The sequence below is a fragment of the Pleurodeles waltl genome, chromosome 1_2, assembly GCF_031143425.1.
Source record: "Pleurodeles waltl isolate 20211129_DDA chromosome 1_2, aPleWal1.hap1.20221129, whole genome shotgun sequence".
NCBI classification, from domain to species: domain Eukaryota; kingdom Metazoa; phylum Chordata; class Amphibia; order Caudata; family Salamandridae; genus Pleurodeles; species Pleurodeles waltl.
This window is the reverse complement of record NC_090437.1, coordinates 1,151,129,716-1,151,148,210: the sequence shown is the minus strand read 5'-3', so window position 1 is coordinate 1,151,148,210 and position 18,495 is coordinate 1,151,129,716. Positions and strand designations below refer to the sequence as shown.

Here is an 18,495-nt window from a genome sequence, read left to right as displayed (position 1 = left end):
GACAGGAGTATTTGGAGAAGAGGACACTGTGCTGGTGGTTGGAGTTCTTAAAACAGTGCCTCCAGGCCATAGCAGTCACGTTAGTCCCTGTACTACTCACTCTATACAAATGTTAAACCCCCAGCTGAGTACACTTCATTTGGGAGTAAACAAACAAGTGTATTTGGAGAAGGAAATACTGGGCTGGGGTTTGGACTTGGACTAACAGTGCCTATTGGGCTTTGCAGTCAGGTCATTCCCTCTACTTTTCAACATTTGGGAAATGTTGTTCTACCAGGTGACTGAAGGGCATTACAGAGATGACAAACAGGTGTATATGGACAAGTGTACACTGGGCTGGTGTTTGGTTTTGGAGAAACAGGGGCTATTGGGTTTTTACAGTCATGTTACTTCCTCTACTTCCCAATAGTTATCCCATAGTATCCTCCCAGTTGAGCACACTTCATTTGGGAGTTGACAAAGAAGGGTATTTGGAGAAGGAAATCCTGGGCTGCTTTTTTGAGTAACAGTGCCTCCTGGGAGTTGTAGTCATGTTACTTCCTGTACTACACACACTTGACAAATGTTCTCCCCTCAGGTGAGTATGCTTCAATCAGGAGTTCACAAATAGGGGTCTTTGGACAGGTAAACACTGGGCTGGTAAGTAGAGTGACAGTAGATGTGGCAAAAGATGAGCTGTGAGCATGCATGACATAGCATTTATATGAAATTTTTGGTGTGGTAACTTACCAAATTCCACTCCCCCAGTTATTCCTATCAAGTCCTCAGGATGCAGTATGGCAAAGACCTTCCCCTCCCAGAGAAAGAGCTGTCATAGGGGACTGCGAGGACCACCACCAGTCTTCTTGGCCTGCAGCTGGTGCCTGGTGGCCAGGGAACAGACCTTTCCCTTAAGGTCATTCCATCTCTTCCTAATGACCTTCCTTGTGCACAGTCTGGTGCCTACAGCATTCACTTTATCAACTATCATGTCACATATTTCCATTTTCCTAGTGAGAGAAGTGTCCCTAGACTTCTGCTCCAAACAATTCTGGCTCTACACCTATGATTTCATCCACCATGACTCAACTCATCTTCTGAGGAACTGGGATTTTTTGTACTTGACATGGTGGAAAAATAATTGAATTAAAAAGTTTGAAAGTGGCTTACTAAACAGGGGTAGTGCAATAGGGTGTGAATGAAGTGAAGTGTGTGCAGAGTATTGTATGGGAGTTCCTAATTTATGGTATGTGGATTAGTAAATTTGGTTTGTCTTGCTGGGTCTTGCTGTGAAAATGCAAAGGTTGATGGTTTGTGAAGAGGTGTGTTTTATAGTGTATTTTGCATGTGTTTCCACTGTGACAATGTGTGTCAGCTATGTTGTTTTCAAATTCAGCAATGTGCCATTGTGTATTACTTTGCTGATCGCGGACTGCCGTGGTTCGAAGCACCATTGGCTGACTGCCATGGGTGTCCACCACAGCGACTTTGTGCTTCAAATACGGTCAGTGTTTGGTCACTGTTCTGTCGGTGCTGAAAGTCAGACCACCTATTTCCAGGCCTCCGTGACGCTGGCAGTCTGTCTTTTTTGTTTGGCAGTCTGCGGTTCTGCCTGTGTAACTCATAATAGGGTGGAAGACCGCCAACACGCAGACAGTGCACATTCCGAGGGTGCTTTTGTGCTGTGGTATTGGCCTCAGCTCCCTTAAGGGAGCCGAAACCAATACTGTAGCACTGTTCCCACCGGGTTGACCAGCTGGAACATCGTAATCCAATGTTCGGCTCGTTCGAGCACCAAACTAGTAACGAGCCCCTAAATTTGTCATCATTTTTATTGTTTTAATTTAAAAAAGTAACATATATATATTTTTTAGCTTTTTAATAAATAAGTTATGATTTTTCAAAGTATAGCAAAAATAGTCTTTTGGTCTCGGTTGCAGGAGAGTGATGCCTTCACTCTGGAGGGAAATCTTCAGTGATTTATAGAAGAGTGGAGGTCCTCTGGGGATTTTTAGAGTCTGTCCGATGTCCAAGCATTCCCTCAGCAGTGATTGCTGAGTCCTGGGTGAAGCAGGCAGGGTTTGGTACCTTTTTCTTGCTGCAGCAGGACTTTAGTTCTCGAGCCTTGGATCTTCTTTGTTGCTGGTCTTCTTGTGTCTTTTGAATCTGAATCTCGTCTACGGGTTCCAACTAAATATTGTATTTAGTGGGCATTCAGGGGTGTACCTAGTAGTGAGAAATGGGTCATCTGCCTTAGGGTTGCTACACCCACTATGTGACCACTTCCTGCGGGCAGAGTTCACTTCCCTATCCCTGATAGGCTATTTTCCTACCATGCAAGATGGAGAAAAATTAAATGGAGGGTCACCTCGCATTTAACACCTTAGGGGAGTTGCAAGCCGGTGGTGGCCACTCCTCCTATCCTTTTGTGTGTTTTCCTAACGTTGCTCCTGCCAAAAGTGGGAATTTGCAATGGGGGTAGCCATTTGCTGCTAGCAGCAGGTGTGGGGATCGAGTTTCAAAGGCAGTAAGCCCTTTGAAGCTTTCTAGCAGGGCAGTGCACATTCCTGAGGAGGGAGGGGCTTCATTCTGGGACCCAGAGAGCAGGAGCTCTCACCCCAGGGTTGCAGAGTCTTGTCTGATGGTGGCAGTCTGGTTGTAACTGGCCAGCAGCCAGGCCAGTGTTAGTTAGCGTTGCAGAGTACACCTCTAAGGTGGTCCCTGGGTACCTTTTGCAATAAATCCAATACTGGTACCAGATTGGATCTATCATTCTGAGTTGTTTGATACCAAACAACCCAGGATTCAGAGTAGCCATCATGTAACCTTGAAACCCATACTGACCAGTGTTCAGCACATGTATTTAAAATGTCTGCTCTGTTCATTTACAATGTCCAAGGTTTGACAAACACATGGTAGGGGCATATTGTCCATGCATTTATGACCACACCTACAGTATAGTGGACCCTGCCTTAGGGCTGGAAGGCCTGCCAGAGGGGTGACGTATGTATATTGCATGCAGTGTGTAGTGGACAGGGCACAAAGGTTGTATGTCAAGTCAAGCTTGCATTTTAGGATCACCAGGACACTCAGTCTGCAATGGCAGTGCTGGGTGCATCTGGATGCATAGTCCATGAGGGTGGCACAATCTGTGCTGCTGCCCTCAGAGGCCTACCCTTAGTACGCCATGTCATGGGTACCTATGTACCATTTACTAGGGACATATAGTGGCAGCTAAAGGTGTTGCCAATTATATCAAGACCTTTGAAATTTTAGGGAAAGAACACTGGCACTTGGGACCTTGTTAGCAGGATCCCAGTGCACTCCTGTCCAAATTGCATCCAGAAACCAGGCAAAAAGTGTGGGGGTACTGCAACAGAGTGTCGGTTTCCCATATCTGGTGATATCTCTGTTGTCAGAATATTATTGGGTACTTCTTTCAGATGTAGTTTGGTAACATATTGAAAACTGTGTAGTGCTTTACTTATGTTATATTTATTCAATACTCTTAATTAAAAAAATAATATTGTATTGCAATTTGGTGGGTCAATGGCTCTCTTGCTCCAAATTAACATTCTTACCTTTAACAGGTTTCGGAATGACTGAGAAGTGCATGTGTTGAGTTCTGTTTGTATCTTTTAATATTTAATTAAATCATTTTAATCATTTTCAATGGTTAGGTAATTTAGTCTAAATCTTTGGGACATATAAACATATAATCAGTTAAGTGCTACGTTTAAAACAATATATGATTAGTGCCTCCAACTTTTCAGTATTTCATCAAATGTTATGTTACTATGGGCCTGATTTAGAGCTTGGTGGAGGGGATTCCTCCATCACAAAAGTGATGGATTCCTGTCCACCGTATTACAATTCCATTAAAGCCTATGGAACTTGTCATATGACAGATGGGATATCCGTCACATTTGTGACTGAGTAACTCCTCCACCAAACTCTAAATCAGGCCCTATATGTCTCATGGACACAAGGTGCTCATCTTAGGTTTTTGTTTTGGAAATTATTTTTTAAAAATCTTTCAGTGCAACTTTTACATTCAAATGAATGACGAAAACTCCAAGAATGCACTACATTTGTAATAAAGGACTTCAACATTTTGTTCCTGATGCCAGAGAACAGCAACTTTTTTTTATTCTATTGTAAAAAAATATGTATTTTTTCAGAAATTATTCACTCTACTTTGTGTTTTCCTTTCATATTAATATTGTTAATATTTTGGCACATCATATTTATGTACTCAGTACTTTGGTATTTTTACTGTATTTTCTGGAAAACAATATTTTTTATTTCAATATTTTGTTGTATGACATTCCTGTATGTCCAATATACTTAATATTTAAGTTTTTGATATTATATTACCAATCACAATATGTATATTGAACTTCAACACTTTTGTACATGATATCAGGTATCTGCTATTGGTATTGTTGATAGTGTGACATCCATGCACTCATGCACTCTTAAAGTTTTTTCACAGAATATTTAGGAAAATGTTGTGAGTGGAAAATATACATGTGAAGTTAAGAATAGTAAATCTATACTTACTTGTATGAACTTACAATGGGAATATTTCAGTTCTTAGTACTTAGACCTTGATATTATGCCCTACAATATTTTCCCCTCACTATTTTGACATACAATCTGCTTTACAATTGAAGACAAAGAAAGCAATGTATAATTTAAAGAATGCCTTTAATGAATGCCTCAAGTGTCTATGCAAATTGTCTACATGTCTTATTTGAACTTCCTACCAAGGCAGCCAATTGAACAAATCCCACCTCCCCACGGGGCAATGCAGAGGTCTTCAACCAGCCATTTGGCTACATACACGGCTCCATGCGTTAAGTCTCAACAAAGGTGCAAGTATTTGGTGAGAATCCCTACTTGCTAATACTTGGATCGAAAGCATGCAATTGTGACAGTCTGCTATATTTATTATACTAGCACCAGCCCATTTATGATCTAACTTGTCACACCCAAGCCTAGCCATGTGGGTTTCCCCGCAAAGTGTGCATTTACCTGACCAGGTATGGGTACATTTTGCTCTGTTTAATCATCACATGCATGTTTTTAACATTTCAATCCACAATTGTATATACATGTCATGCATGAATTGAAGAATCATTTTCCAATGTATTGGTTAGTTCTGTTTAATCCAGATGTTCACCCCTATCTTCAAGCCATGTTAAAGATTAGAAACCCAAAACTGCTTAACACATTGATACAAGTTGTACAACTGCAATTGCATCACCCCATAGCCTTTCTGATACATCCAGCAAACCACCTTAAGATCCATGGCTGCAGCCTCAATAGCAAGGGTGCATAAACCCCTTCCTTTTCCCATAACTTAATTTACCTAGGCCAAAACATCCTACCTCAATACCCGCATTATAGATCCACCTAGACTTCCACAGTGTTGATCAATCCTGCCTCATTACTTATAATCTTATTATTCTGACAGTGGGATGTCTCTCTTCCACTCCCTGATCCAGAGCTCTTAGCAGAGCACCCTGGCTCTCCCCACACTTACCGAGGAGGCAGATGATGCTTTTTCCCAGCTCCTTTCCCAGTCCTAGGTTTTAGTGGGATCAGTGGAAAGCCACATCTTTCTATCATTCGTCACATTGATTTGGCAGTAAATAGTCGCAGGAATTTGGTGCAATTTTCACATCGCTTTCTCTTAAATGCATCGAGGATTTTCTGACGTATTGCTTATCCTAGGTTAAGTCCATATAAATGGCCAGTCAAATATTCATGTATATAATGTTTGTTTTTGTCTGATTGCTTGCAGAATTATTTTGCAAACTTTATAACTAAATATAAGGGCTAATATTGTCTTGGTGGGGGCTGTTAGTGAATGTTCAGAAATCAACACGCTGTGTGCGCCTATTCAAACAGATTCTTGAAATCCCTTGAGTCGAATTCTTCTTGTGTGGCAAGTAGCAAGACCTCAAGGAAGTTTGGGACAGGGGTGCAGAGATGATGTGGCATCCCAGGATTGTCCGGGAGTGCCTGACATCTAGAACCTTTCACTTCCATTTATAAATTCTTACACAGGGGAGAAGGAGTGCTTTTTACTGAATGGCAGCAACAGCTAGGGATAACGGGCAAACCACCTTATGCCTTAACGGAATAAGGCTTCTGCCCCCGGTTGACCTTTGGAAAAGTGGGTCTGTCCCAGTGCCATTGAGGCAGGCTCTCTTACACTTTCCTGAGGACCAGCTGGGGAATGATTTGTGCTTCAGTGCCCCGGAAGGAAGAGTGGAGCACCAAAGGCAAAGGAAAGGAGGAAAACTGGTGCTGGAATCCAATAAAACCAGTTCCCTGGAAATTACGTTACTTTTGAGGCCAGGAGGCCTGCGGGGACTGCTCCTGGTACTGGAGCTCTCCACCATGAATAAAATGGATCACCCAACTGGACTCAACGGATCCCATGTTAAGGAGTTTTCAATGTTGGTGACCTTTGACCCCCATTGAGTATCACAGAGTGTGGGGCTCCACTGCAACTTTGAAAAATTACCCCCAACATGGGCCACGGGTCAGTGCAAGAGTAATTCCTGTTACTATCCCAGGGAGGGGGCATGTCCAACTGTGGCCTCAGACAAGTTGGAAGATAGAGACATGTGTAAGACAATGCATGTGTAATATACACCATCACATATAGTTTGGAAACCCTGATTAGGGTTGAATAGTGGATATCAATGAGTCAAATCAGGAAATTGAAAGGCAAACAAATAAATAAATAACAAGAGTTTGATTCTATTGAATTTGGAGTTCATTAGGAATAAAACATAAGCCGTGATAAAGTCCCAGAATGTGACGAAACATGTGTCGGCTAAAACATCGTACGGTCTGAAGCTTACCTCGATTGGTTGAGGATTTATAAAGACTGAACATCTGGGCTCAATTGCCAAATGGAATTTCACATGAATGGACATTAACCTTTTTGCATTGTCAGAAGAATTGTTTTTTAATTTTTGTTGCTGTGTTCTATGTGATTTTATAATATTGATATGATGAGTCATATATTGTATTTTTAATATAGAGAAATATACTATTATTAAAGATGTCAGTGATAAGAGAATGTTATCACCCATTTGGTTCTGTTTATATATTTTTAAGTCATTGTTGCCTTGTTTTTTTAGAGTTAAGCAGTACAATGGGGTGCTTAGTTCCCAGTAAGAGGAAATGTTGGACCTATCCTGCACAATAATTCAATGTCTTACAATGATTCTTATCTAAGATACCTTTGAACACCTGCAGCATTAGGAACTCCTAGATCCAGATTAACATTCACGCAGTTTAGAACCAGATGAAAACTAACAGCACACCTTTACTCAAATGGGAAAAGCTTGAGTTCTGTCATATTTAACATGCACGTGTGCCGCTGATGCCAGTGGCCATGCTTTCAATCAAAAAACGGCATTTTAGGGCAGTGCTACTGATTGAGCAACTGTTCAAAGGAGATCTAGCGCAGCCACGCACAAGATTTCCATTGCACGTAAGGCGCACTTCTACCTACAAATTTAGACGTGAGGATAAATGTCTCAGGGTGAGCAGCATAAAAAATGTTTACATTTGCTAAAATGACACGTTGGAATATCATATATCGCTATAATAGTGTACTTGCTTGTTGTTGGCACTTAATTTCATTTGCAGTTAGTATTACAAGCAAAGCCAGGTCACACACTCTTATAGGACACCTTGCTTTGTGTGGAAAAAGTACGGGTGTTAGAGTAGTTGCTCTCTTAATACTCTCTTTGTATAGATTATAGGGGCGTGGCGCACCACAACATGATTTTTTTTTAAATTTATTTATTTGTTTACCAAAGAATATTTACATTTGAAAGAGGATGCATTTGACCTTTATGGTCAAACGCGTCAAACGCACACATAAATATAAAGTAAATATAGGCACAAGCTTTCTTTTACTCCTTCACTTCCAGTCCAGCTCATTATATCTGCCACGTTAAGGATTTATAAATTTGCTTTGTTCATCACTACGGATATGTATTATTTGTAATTTGCTGTTCTGCGTTTATTTATTTCTCCTTGCCTTGCTGCCCTGCATGCCCATCACTGTGAGGATTAAAAAAGATCAAGCTGGCTGTCCAAGGCTTGAGATACCTGGCCGGAGCCGCCCCTTGGTGCGGGTTGCCTAGGAGTTTTGAATAATGTGAATTGTGAGACACCTTCTTTCACAAGAGTACGCTTCCAGTGCCCTGCCTATGAAATCCTATCCGCTGACGTAGGTTTTTCTCCTGTAATTCCCTATTTCAAAGAAGTCAAAGCCACTGATGCCTGAGAGGACACACACATCGCAACAGTAAGACGCCTGAGAGGAGCGGGGTCGGAAGCTGAGGAACGTGTAGATTCGGAACGAGGGTAAGCCAAGCGCATGCTTTCATTATGAGACTTGATGGGACTTAAATTCGCGTGCGATGATTGGGACGTTATGGGTGCGCCTACTCGCATGATCCCATGGCCACTGGACAGAAGTTAGTAAACTGTCTCAGCATGAAATGTGTTTTTTTTTTTCAAAATACAATTAATTTATAAAATGTATTCAAAAGTATCTAAAAGTTAGACATTGGCATGTTTACTTTGATGACGTGAACTGTGGCCTCTGCACATTTCATCAAATAGTTTTAATAACATAGCCTTTAAAATTCTAGAATCAAAAATATGTACCGGAAAGAGCACCTATATTACATTATTTTTTACAAATCAATGAGCTGAAGGAACATAACGGTGGCACTGGGGAAGTCTCATTCAACTCGTTTTTGTGTAATGTGGCTCTCCTTAAAACTAGGAAACGGCAGTGTAAACAATTAAACCCCGATCACGATAAACCTGATAATCCCATTTTGGCGCAAACTCCTTTGTTGCCCACAACTAGGCCGTAATTTGTGGGATTTGTACCTTCAGTTCTCCGCAGGAAAGAACCTGACGAAAATCGTGGTGCAAAATGCACTATTTAGCAGTCTGCCAGTGTAGCGTGGATGGCAACGAGTTATTTATCAGTTATTCCTCATTTACACATAATTGGATGCAATTGGCCTCCATAAAATGCGACCCATCGAGATCGGTCTATGAAGTCTTGCTTTTTATTTAAAGACATTCTTACATTTCTACAATAAACGACTCAAGTCATATTGTTAGTATCTTAAAACCCGTGGTTCCTTCCTTGCTCCTTTATTGTTGTCTGTATATTTGGAGGTTAACAAGTAAGGAACTGAAAAAAGAAGAAAAAATTAAAACAATTCTGCTCGTTGTTGAATTGAACTTATCCTTTATTGCTGGTGACAGCGTCCTTTACTGATGCCGTAATCAAGATTCCACATTCTACAACACATTTGTCACTATATATTCAATTGTATTAGTTGTTAAAGTATAGTAAATGATGACCTTACAATGAACCAAGATACAGCAATCTTGATTGGGGCTCTTCATTGATTCCCTAACTATCACTCTCTAAGTGTCTCATCTCTCCATGGCCCCTCTCTCACATGTACTTCTTTTGTTTTATAGTGCCTCTCTTGCTAGGGTAGGGTGTTAGAGCACTTTACGTCACACACAAATACGGAGACAATGAATCATACATGTGTAAATCAGTGTATAGAAAATGGTACATTAGCCAAAGGCACTAAAAGGTGTAGGGTTCACATGTCAACCATATACTGATAGGCATTTTCCAAGAATGCTTGGTCTGCGGAAGTATAAACTCAGGATTTAGAACACAGTGGCTAGGGTTGACTTTACTACTACTAGTTTATTTCTACACAAACAACCCCTTTTAGCAAAAATGAGGTAATCAATGACAGTTCATAGCTCACTGTTATAGATTATGATTGTAACATTTGAACTGCACAGTAACAAAAGGATATCTGTGACAAAAGCAGAATCTCATTGAGCATTGCACATAAAATATCACTAGACACAACACAGGTCTCTCTCCAGTAGTTACATTATTCACCATAGTTATTTTGGCACTTTTAGTGTTGCCTGAAAACTGTTGGATATTCAAGGAACTCTGCAGTGCACTTAAAACTGCTGCACAGCACTGCTACAGAACTGACCCCTATTATCAAAAGCATCCATCCAGCCTCCCAGGGAAACACCCAATGCCTGTATTGGCCTTATATATGGCCGTGAAAAAACCTTGATGGTTTAACTGTTTTTTTTTTTTTTTATTCTGAATTTTACAATAGTTTCCATCATAAATTTAAAACATAGAAGCTTGTAAAAGGTGTGTAAAAAAGCAATATGAAAAATCTCAGTGTTTTTATTAGGAATTATTGAAGATTGCCTACCTAATAATGATTCAGATGTCTTATTTGCAAACAAATATTATTTCCATCTGTCAATCACTATGATATGGATTAGGGGGCTATGGACCAGAAGTATAAAGGCCTTTTGTAATTGAAAATACTGCAGTTCGCTGCTAGATTACAGGATTTATGACAGCAAAGTAACTTTTCATTCTGTATAAAAGTCCTTTTGCCAGTTGGAAAATTCTTTTGATCCCCTAAAAAGTTTTTGCGATCTATTTCAAATCGCAAACATGAGAGGGCAAAAGGATTGTTTCCTTCCTATTTCTGAATTAGAAAGACATGTATCAATGGTTTGAGACCACAACTGCAGCCGCCAAACATTGACAAGTTACCGACCCCTGTGTTGGGGTAGTGACTGATTTATACCTTTCCTTTTATGACGTCGGCCAAATAGGATTTTTTTTTTTTTTTTTAAAGAAGGGCTATTCCTTTAAGGGATACAGGCTTGCTTTAAAAAAAAAAAAGTGGGGAGGTGGGAACTAGTGTATCGCTGTTCCTTGCAGGCCACCATATCTTTGTTTGTAGCCAGTCACAGGGGGTAACAGAGACCGACCTGCCTAATTGATGTTCATTAAGCAGGCCCTTCTGTGACCCCCCCACGACTGGAGTTTTTTCATAGCAAGATGTTATTACATTGGTGGTGCGGCAAAATTAAAGGCTGGTCACAAAACGTGATGTGTAATTTGCAGCCACTTTTAGAGTCCACTTTCGTGAATATCTTCATTAGTGCTTCATCAGTAGCTCTTTTCTCTTATTCCATCACCTCAATTAGCCCTAACTGTAAATCTTTGGAGAAGGCTTAGTAGTGATGTAAAGGGCTAATAGCAGGAGTACAGAATATGAGATGCTACAGGCACCAAGTAAGGAATAAGAAATGTTATGGCTTTAATATACCTGCACCCCATTGACTGAATTTGTTCAAAACTATTTTAAACAAGCCATCAAAAACATTGCTAGTAATCATAGAAGGGATGGGTTATTATAATGAGAGGCACACTGCTCACCTGACTCAAAAGTGTCAAACAGGCCCATATACCTGGTGTATAGCTGAACGTCTTTATGTTGAAGGTCCATGGTATGTTCAACTGAGATCTGAGAAAACATAATCTTACCAGAACTGAATAAAAAAAAGAGCAGAAATAAACATTTTACCATCGTACATTAAAGGTCAGTGACAGAAACATGTTTTGACTCAATACTGTTGAAATACTTGCAATGGGGTGACCTGTTCAATGTCAACTGACAAAGTTTCAAAGCGATGGGAAAAAAGTTGCAGTGAGAAGTGGTAGCAGATGACAATTTAAAGTGGGGTGGTATGAATATTTTCTAGAAATGCTGAGTGCCAGCCCATTAAGCATGTGATGCTCAGATCCTCCTTGAGTCTTTGTGGAATATGGTTGTCTCCTACGAAACAATCTTGTGGAAATTGGGACAAACTGTACATGTTAGACATAGCTTTCAACCAAAATGGCATAGGTTCGAATAGGCCACTAATGAAATATTCAGATTATCATCAGAAAGAACGCTTTATACAAATGCACAATTTCCTAACTATTTAGCTTCTAGTAGGAGTTAAAATATTCTGTGTAATAAATGTCTCATGTTTATAATTTTTTTTTAAAAATGTTGATAGAATCTTTTTTCAATCCTACCTAACCCGTCCTTTCATGAGTAGGAAGAAGAAGATAGAGGCTACAGAATCCTACATTGGAGGAACCACTCAGGTTAAAATGACTGTCACATTGGCTCAGGCAGCAGTAATCATAAATTCATAAAAATCATCACCAATATAGGTGATGAAATGCCCCCAGAAGTGTAACTAAAAACTGTCATAGCAGAGAGTGGAAAATGGCATCTGACACCAAGGAGACACTATGCAATTAGATCCCCCCTTTGGCTCCTCAGTTACAAACCTTTCACCATGTAACCACCTTGTTACATGTAACTCTGAAAGAAAGCCCTGTACTCATCTCATTGATTCATCTCCCCCATCCATTGCACAAGAACCCATCTCTCTTTAGCTTTACCTCAGCACCCTTTTCAGCCAAGTTTGTACTTTCATTGCCTGTACCTCCTCTAAATGACCATTCCCGCCATGAAGTGCAACCTTCTCCTGTTTCTCTACCCTTCCCATCAATTACCTAGTGCCCTTGCAATCCCTAAGTACCTTCCTAGAATAACTGTTGTTTTATGCATCTTCTTATGAAAGGGTGGATTGGTTACTCCATCACAAATGTGACAAATATCCCCCCACCAACTTACAACTGCTTTATATACAATTGCACTTGTAATATGGCCAAATTGGATATCAGTCCTGTTTGTACCGGATTAAACCATCCGGCAAACTCTAAATGAGTCCCAAAATTCAAGCAAAGCAAGTGTATTTCTGGAAATATCCACCTGTGGCTATCATATATGTTTTTCATTTTTCATCTCGTCATCGCTGGAGTTTCATGTTGGCTGTCGTCTCAGGCTGTTGCTGTTGGCTCAAAGGAACCCAATGTTAGCAGTTGTCATGGATGGACTGTGTTGGCTCAAAGTGCACGCCCCACTGAAGCTTTACTTTTGCAGTGTCTTAGGTGGTTGTTTCTTGGTGTGAAGAGGCCACTTTACCTTCGCAAGGATTCACAACATTTGTATTTTTAGCTTGAGTTCAGGAGGAGTACACTCTAATGCCAGCCAAGGGTCCAGGACCTGGGAGGCATCTCTTGGGGATCAGCAAGGCACTCCAACAGAGGCCAGCATCAGGGCTCAGGCAAATCCAGTTCGGGCTGATTGCTAGGCAGTTGAAGGGAAGGCCTCTTGAGGCTTGCTGTGTCCCTGTATCTCAAACGGGAAATCCTTGGAGTTCAGGGTCCAAGGCAAGCAGGTCCAGTCTTCGTTCTTCAGACAGCAGGGCAGTCCTTCTCATGAATCTTCCACAGGTTCAGGAGTGTTCTCTTGAGAGGATCTGAAGGTGCCACTTTTATCCCTAGTGCCAGCCTGTGGTTGGGGAATGCCCCCTTTGCCTGTCCTTTCCACTTCCCTGGGTTTGTCTCCAGAATGTCTGGGACAGCAAAGGGCCCCCAGCCAAAGGTGTGAGGTGCATTTGTCAATAGCAAGGCAGCAGCCTAAAGATGTCAAGAAAGGGGTAGCCAAGCCCTGAGCTACACTTTGAACCCCAGGAAGGCTGAACACATCCTCAGGACACTCTGCTCAGGAGAGCAATACCCTGCCTCATACCTAAGGCCCTTTTGTCCTCATGTCTGGATGAAATGCAAAAAACACCACAGGAGTAATGTTCACACTCATTTGACCCTGGACAGTGGCTTATAGTTACATTTGGCTTAGGCAGGAAAATATCAACTTCCTAATAGTGGCACTTTTAGAATAATAGCTTAAAATTTGACTTTATCTTTAAAGAGACTCTTAAATTATGATTCAGTTGAGTGAACAAAGCATTTTTCTATCTGTTTCCATACTGAAATGATCACCCATTAAGAGTAATATGTTACCGCAGTGTTAGCCTACAGGAGAGATAACCTTACAGATGACACAACCAACCTTTTCACTGTCAGGACATGCAAAACCTAAATGAATGTCTTACTTTTTAAATACTATGCACCCGGCTCTAGGAGTAGTTAGGGTCTACCATAGGGTTGATGTATAAATATTAAAAAAGAGGGTTTAGGCCTGGCTAATAGTTTATTTGATCAGACCGATATACAAGTTTAAACCTGCACTACACACTGTAGTGGCAGGCCTGTGACATGTTTTACAGGGCTACTTTAGAGGGTGGCTCAACAAGTGCTACAGCCCACTAGTAGCATTTAATTTACAGGTCCTAAGTACATGTAGTATCCATCATATCATGGATGTTCAAAATATTCCAAGAAATACTTCCATTAAGGCAGGACAAGTATTATGCAATGTGTGGGTGCCATAGACAAGGCATTGACCTCTATATTCCTAGGACAGCATTGTTCTAGTGGAATGTACCATCACACCATGTTTGACCACAATATGCTAGAAATTACTACAGTGAAGGAGGGCCATTGTTATGCCAGAGACCATGAAGTCATGGGTTCCTACAATATTCCAATAATTAACACCATACTGCCAGGACTAGTATTGTTTTAAAGGGATGGTGTCAACAATATGCCACAAAGTATAATCATTGTTTCAGAGTCATCATTATGGCTAGTTTGGACACCATCATACCGCGGATACTGACATTATTACAAGAATTATCAATATTATGCCAGGTCAGCATTGTGTTAATGGTGGGCATTATTATGACATACCTACTCAAAATATGCAAGGAATGCACAATGCAATGAACTTCAATGGTTAATTGTGCTGCAACTGCCCCTCCCGCCTGCCCTCTACAGTCAGCTTGATGCCCTTGCCTTCTTTGCTCCTGTCCTCTCCTGTCCATGCACATAACCCTGTCCCCTCCCTATTGTTTTCCATAGTCTGTTGTGCTGCACTGCCCTTCTGCTTACCAGTGTGGTTGTGGTGTATTTTGCTGCCACAACCCCTGGTGCTTGCCCTGCAAGGTCAGTTTAGTTCCCCTCCCTCCTGCCCTCTATTGTCCAGGTCCATGTTCTAACCCCATTCATCCTGTCCTTCATGGTCCATTGTTCCATACATGCCAACATTTTGAACGTGATAAGAAGGAGATTGTGAAAAGAAAATCGGGGGCATTGATTTTCCCCATTGGCTTACATTGAAAATGAAGAGATTTCAGGTGGGACATAGCTAAAATAAAGCCGCTAATACATGTGAGGTGGTTGGAGTACTCTCCTTTATGACAATCTTGCAACAGTAAGAGTTTTAAGATTGCATAATTAATATAACCTGGAAGAAATCTGATTTTTCTAGTGAGATAGTAATTCCCTTTCTGGGACTGGTCTTGCAAATCTGGCATTGAATTTTTGACACTATTACGATGGTACATTTTGCTTGGTAAGATACCTGACTTGTAATCATATATGACAGTAACCCTGATGAAGTTGTTTGTTACCGTGCCACAGCGACAAAACACACATTGGCTACATTTTCTGTCTGGATTGATTGAAGAATATGAAGACTATTAATAAAGAAACATTTTTGAACATATGGACAATTTACAATGATTAATATAATTTCGGCTGCTCAGGGGGTTATTATATTTTTGACAAGAAGCTTTAGCTTCTATGCAAAGTTTGAGGTAGCCTTTTAGTTCTCTTTAGAGCACCACGTGCAATGTTTACAAAAACACACTTTCTTTTGGGATGCCCAGGTTCGCACCTTCTCATACCTGGCCACTCATTTATAGTGTTTTCTAACAGTAGCGCCCTTTTGGGCTTAAAAATTTGTGACTCTCCTGTCTGAATTGGGCATGTTTGCATGTATGGTTGTATTGCCATTATCTCTCCTTTCTGCCCTCAATGGTCCGTTCTATTGTCACAGCCTCTCTTGCTTGTCCTGCATAGTTTGGTTTGAAGCCCCTGTACCCCTTGACCCTGGCCTCCATTGTCCGTTGTGCTGCCACTGCCCCTCTCGCCTGCCCAGCATGGTAAACTGGCTGCCTCTGCCCCCTCCTGCCACCCTCTATTGTCTGAGTCCATGCCCTTAACCACCTGAGTCCCACGACTCCGCCAGAAATCTACACATTGGCTGGCTGTGTGACTCCATCCCCTATACCTGCAGAGCCAATTACAATGTGCATTCCCACCAAGAAAACTGTGGCACCTCCACACATGAGTTGGCAGATTGGATGGGAAATGAGGTTAAAATCTACTATTTTAACCTTTTCCACTTCCGTTTTCGACTTAACCCAACTGGTCAAGTCCTGCCATTGCTGCTGCCACTAGACCAGGAAGGAAACATGACCCTGTCATTGCCGGACTCAAAGGTAAGCATTACTAGTGAATGTTGTTTGGTCACTTAACATTAGTTAGGAACCAGTGCATTAACATACATGCCACATTAATATTTATAAAAAAACTAGTTACATGCATATGTCTGTAAAATATCTGTGTCAGACGTTAATGGAGACATGCCTGTTGTTGGACCTGGCTTTTTACCAGGGACATCCCCAAACTTTTTGCCTCCTTCCTCCTATTTTTTCTGACCTGTTGTTGTTGGCTTTTGACCTCTGAGCACTTTACCACTGCTAACCAGTGCTAAAGTGCATATGCTCTCTGTGTAAATTGTACTATTGATTGGTTTATCCATGATTGACTATTTAATTTACCTGTAAGTCCCTATTAGAGTGCACTACATGTGCCTAGGGCATGTAGATTAAATGCTACTAGTGGGCCTGCAGCACTGGTTGCGCCACCCACCTCAGTAGCCCCTTAACCTTGTCTCAGGCCTGCCAATGCAAGGCCTGTGTGTGCAGTTTCACTGCCACTTCGACTTGGCATTTAAAAGTACTTGCCAAGCCTAGAACTCCCCCTTTTCTACATATAAGTCATCCCTAATGTGTGCCCTAGGTATCCCCTAGAGCAGGGTGCTGTGTAGGTAAAAGGCAGGACATGTACCTGTGTAGTTATATGTCCTGGTAGTGTAAAACTCCTAAATTCGTTTTTACACTACTGTGAGGCCTGCTCCCTTCATAGGCGAACATTGGGGCTGCCCTCATACACTGTTGAAGTGGCAGCTGCTGATCTGAAAGGAGCAGGAAGGTCATATTTAGTATGGCCAGAATGGTAATACAAAATCCTGCTGACTGGTGAAGTCGGATTTAATATTACTATTCTAGAAATGCCACTTTTAGAAAGTGAGCATTTCTTTGCACTAAAATCTTGTTGTGCCCTTCAATCCACGTCTGGCTAGGTTTAGTTGACAGCTCCTTGTGCATTCACTCAGACACACCCCAAACACAGGGTACTCAGCCTCACTTGCATACATCTGCATTTTGAATGGGTCTTCCTGGGCTGGGAGGGTGGAGGGCCTGCCCTCACACAAAGGACTGCCACACCCCCTACTGGGACTCTGGCAGACAGGATTGAGCTGAAAGGGAACTTGGTGCATTTCTTAGAGACTCTTTGAAGTCACCCCCACTTCAAAGGCACGACTTAGTATAAAACAGGGCCTCTGCCCTACCTCATTAGACACTTGCTGGAGAAGAAACCTGAACCAGAAACTACATCCTGCCAAGAAGAACTGCCTGGCTGCTCAAAGGACTCACCTGTCTGCTTTCTACAAAGGACTGCTGTCTTGCTGTTGCCCTGCTGCCTTGCTGAACTCTTGTCTGGCTGTAAAAGTGCTCTCCAAGGGCTTGGATAGAGCTTGCCTCCTGTTCCTTGAAGTCTCAGGACCAAAAAGACTTCTTCCTTTCACTTGGACGCTCCGTGCGCCGAAAATTTCGACGCACAGCTTGTTTCGCGGCGAGAAAAACGCCGCACACCGACGCTGATCGACGCGACGCCCTCGGGACGATCGAGACTTCGACGCACAACCTCGCAAGGACAAAGCCGCTCGACTTTCCAGGAGAAATCGACGCGACGCCCACCGTGAGTACGAAACTTTGACGCACGGCCTCGCAAGGACAACGCCGCCCGACTTCCAAGGAGAAATCGACGCGACGCCTGCCGTGAGACCAAACTTTTGACGCACGGCCTCGCAAGGACAACGCCGCCCGACTTCCAAGGAGAAATCGACGCGACGCCTACCGTGAGATCGAAACTTCGACGCGCAGCCCCGCAGAACGACGCACAGCCAGAAAACAAGCAGGAGAATCCACGCACAGACCCGGGACATCTGGTAATCCCCGCGATCCACAAAAAGAGACTGTCTGCGCGCCGGAAAACGACGCCCGACTTCCCCGCGTGGAAAAGAACGACGCAAGTCTGTGTGTGCTGAGGAGAAATCGACGCACACACCCCTTTTTCCACGCATCTATTCTCCTGTGGCCCTCTGAGGAGATTTCCCACCAGAAACGAGGTACTCTGTGCTTGAAAGACACTTTATTGCTTTTTAAAGACTTAAAGACACTTAATATCACTTCTCAGTGATATCTTTACAAATTCGTATTGCAACTTTGATCGTGTTGACCTACAATTATCCAGATAAATATTCTATATTTTTCTAAACACTGTGTGGTGTATTTTTGTGGTGTTATACTATGGTGTTGTATGATTTATTGCACAAATGCTTTACACATTGCCTTCTAAGTTAAGCCTGACTGCTCGTG

At 41.9% G+C, this 18,495-nt stretch overlaps 1 protein-coding gene across 1 annotated transcript in view; it reads left to right on the top strand.

The window, feature by feature from the left end:
• Positions 1-8,308: 8,308 nt before the first annotated feature.
• The window catches only part of LOC138248881 (proton channel OTOP1-like), a 317,938-nt gene continuing 307,751 nt past the window's right edge, over positions 8,309-18,495 (top strand). Inside the window, exon 1 of the mRNA XM_069202863.1 lies at positions 8,309-8,382. The gene's annotated coding sequence lies outside the window, so the exon portion shown is untranslated. The remainder of the gene's footprint in view (positions 8,383-18,495) is intronic.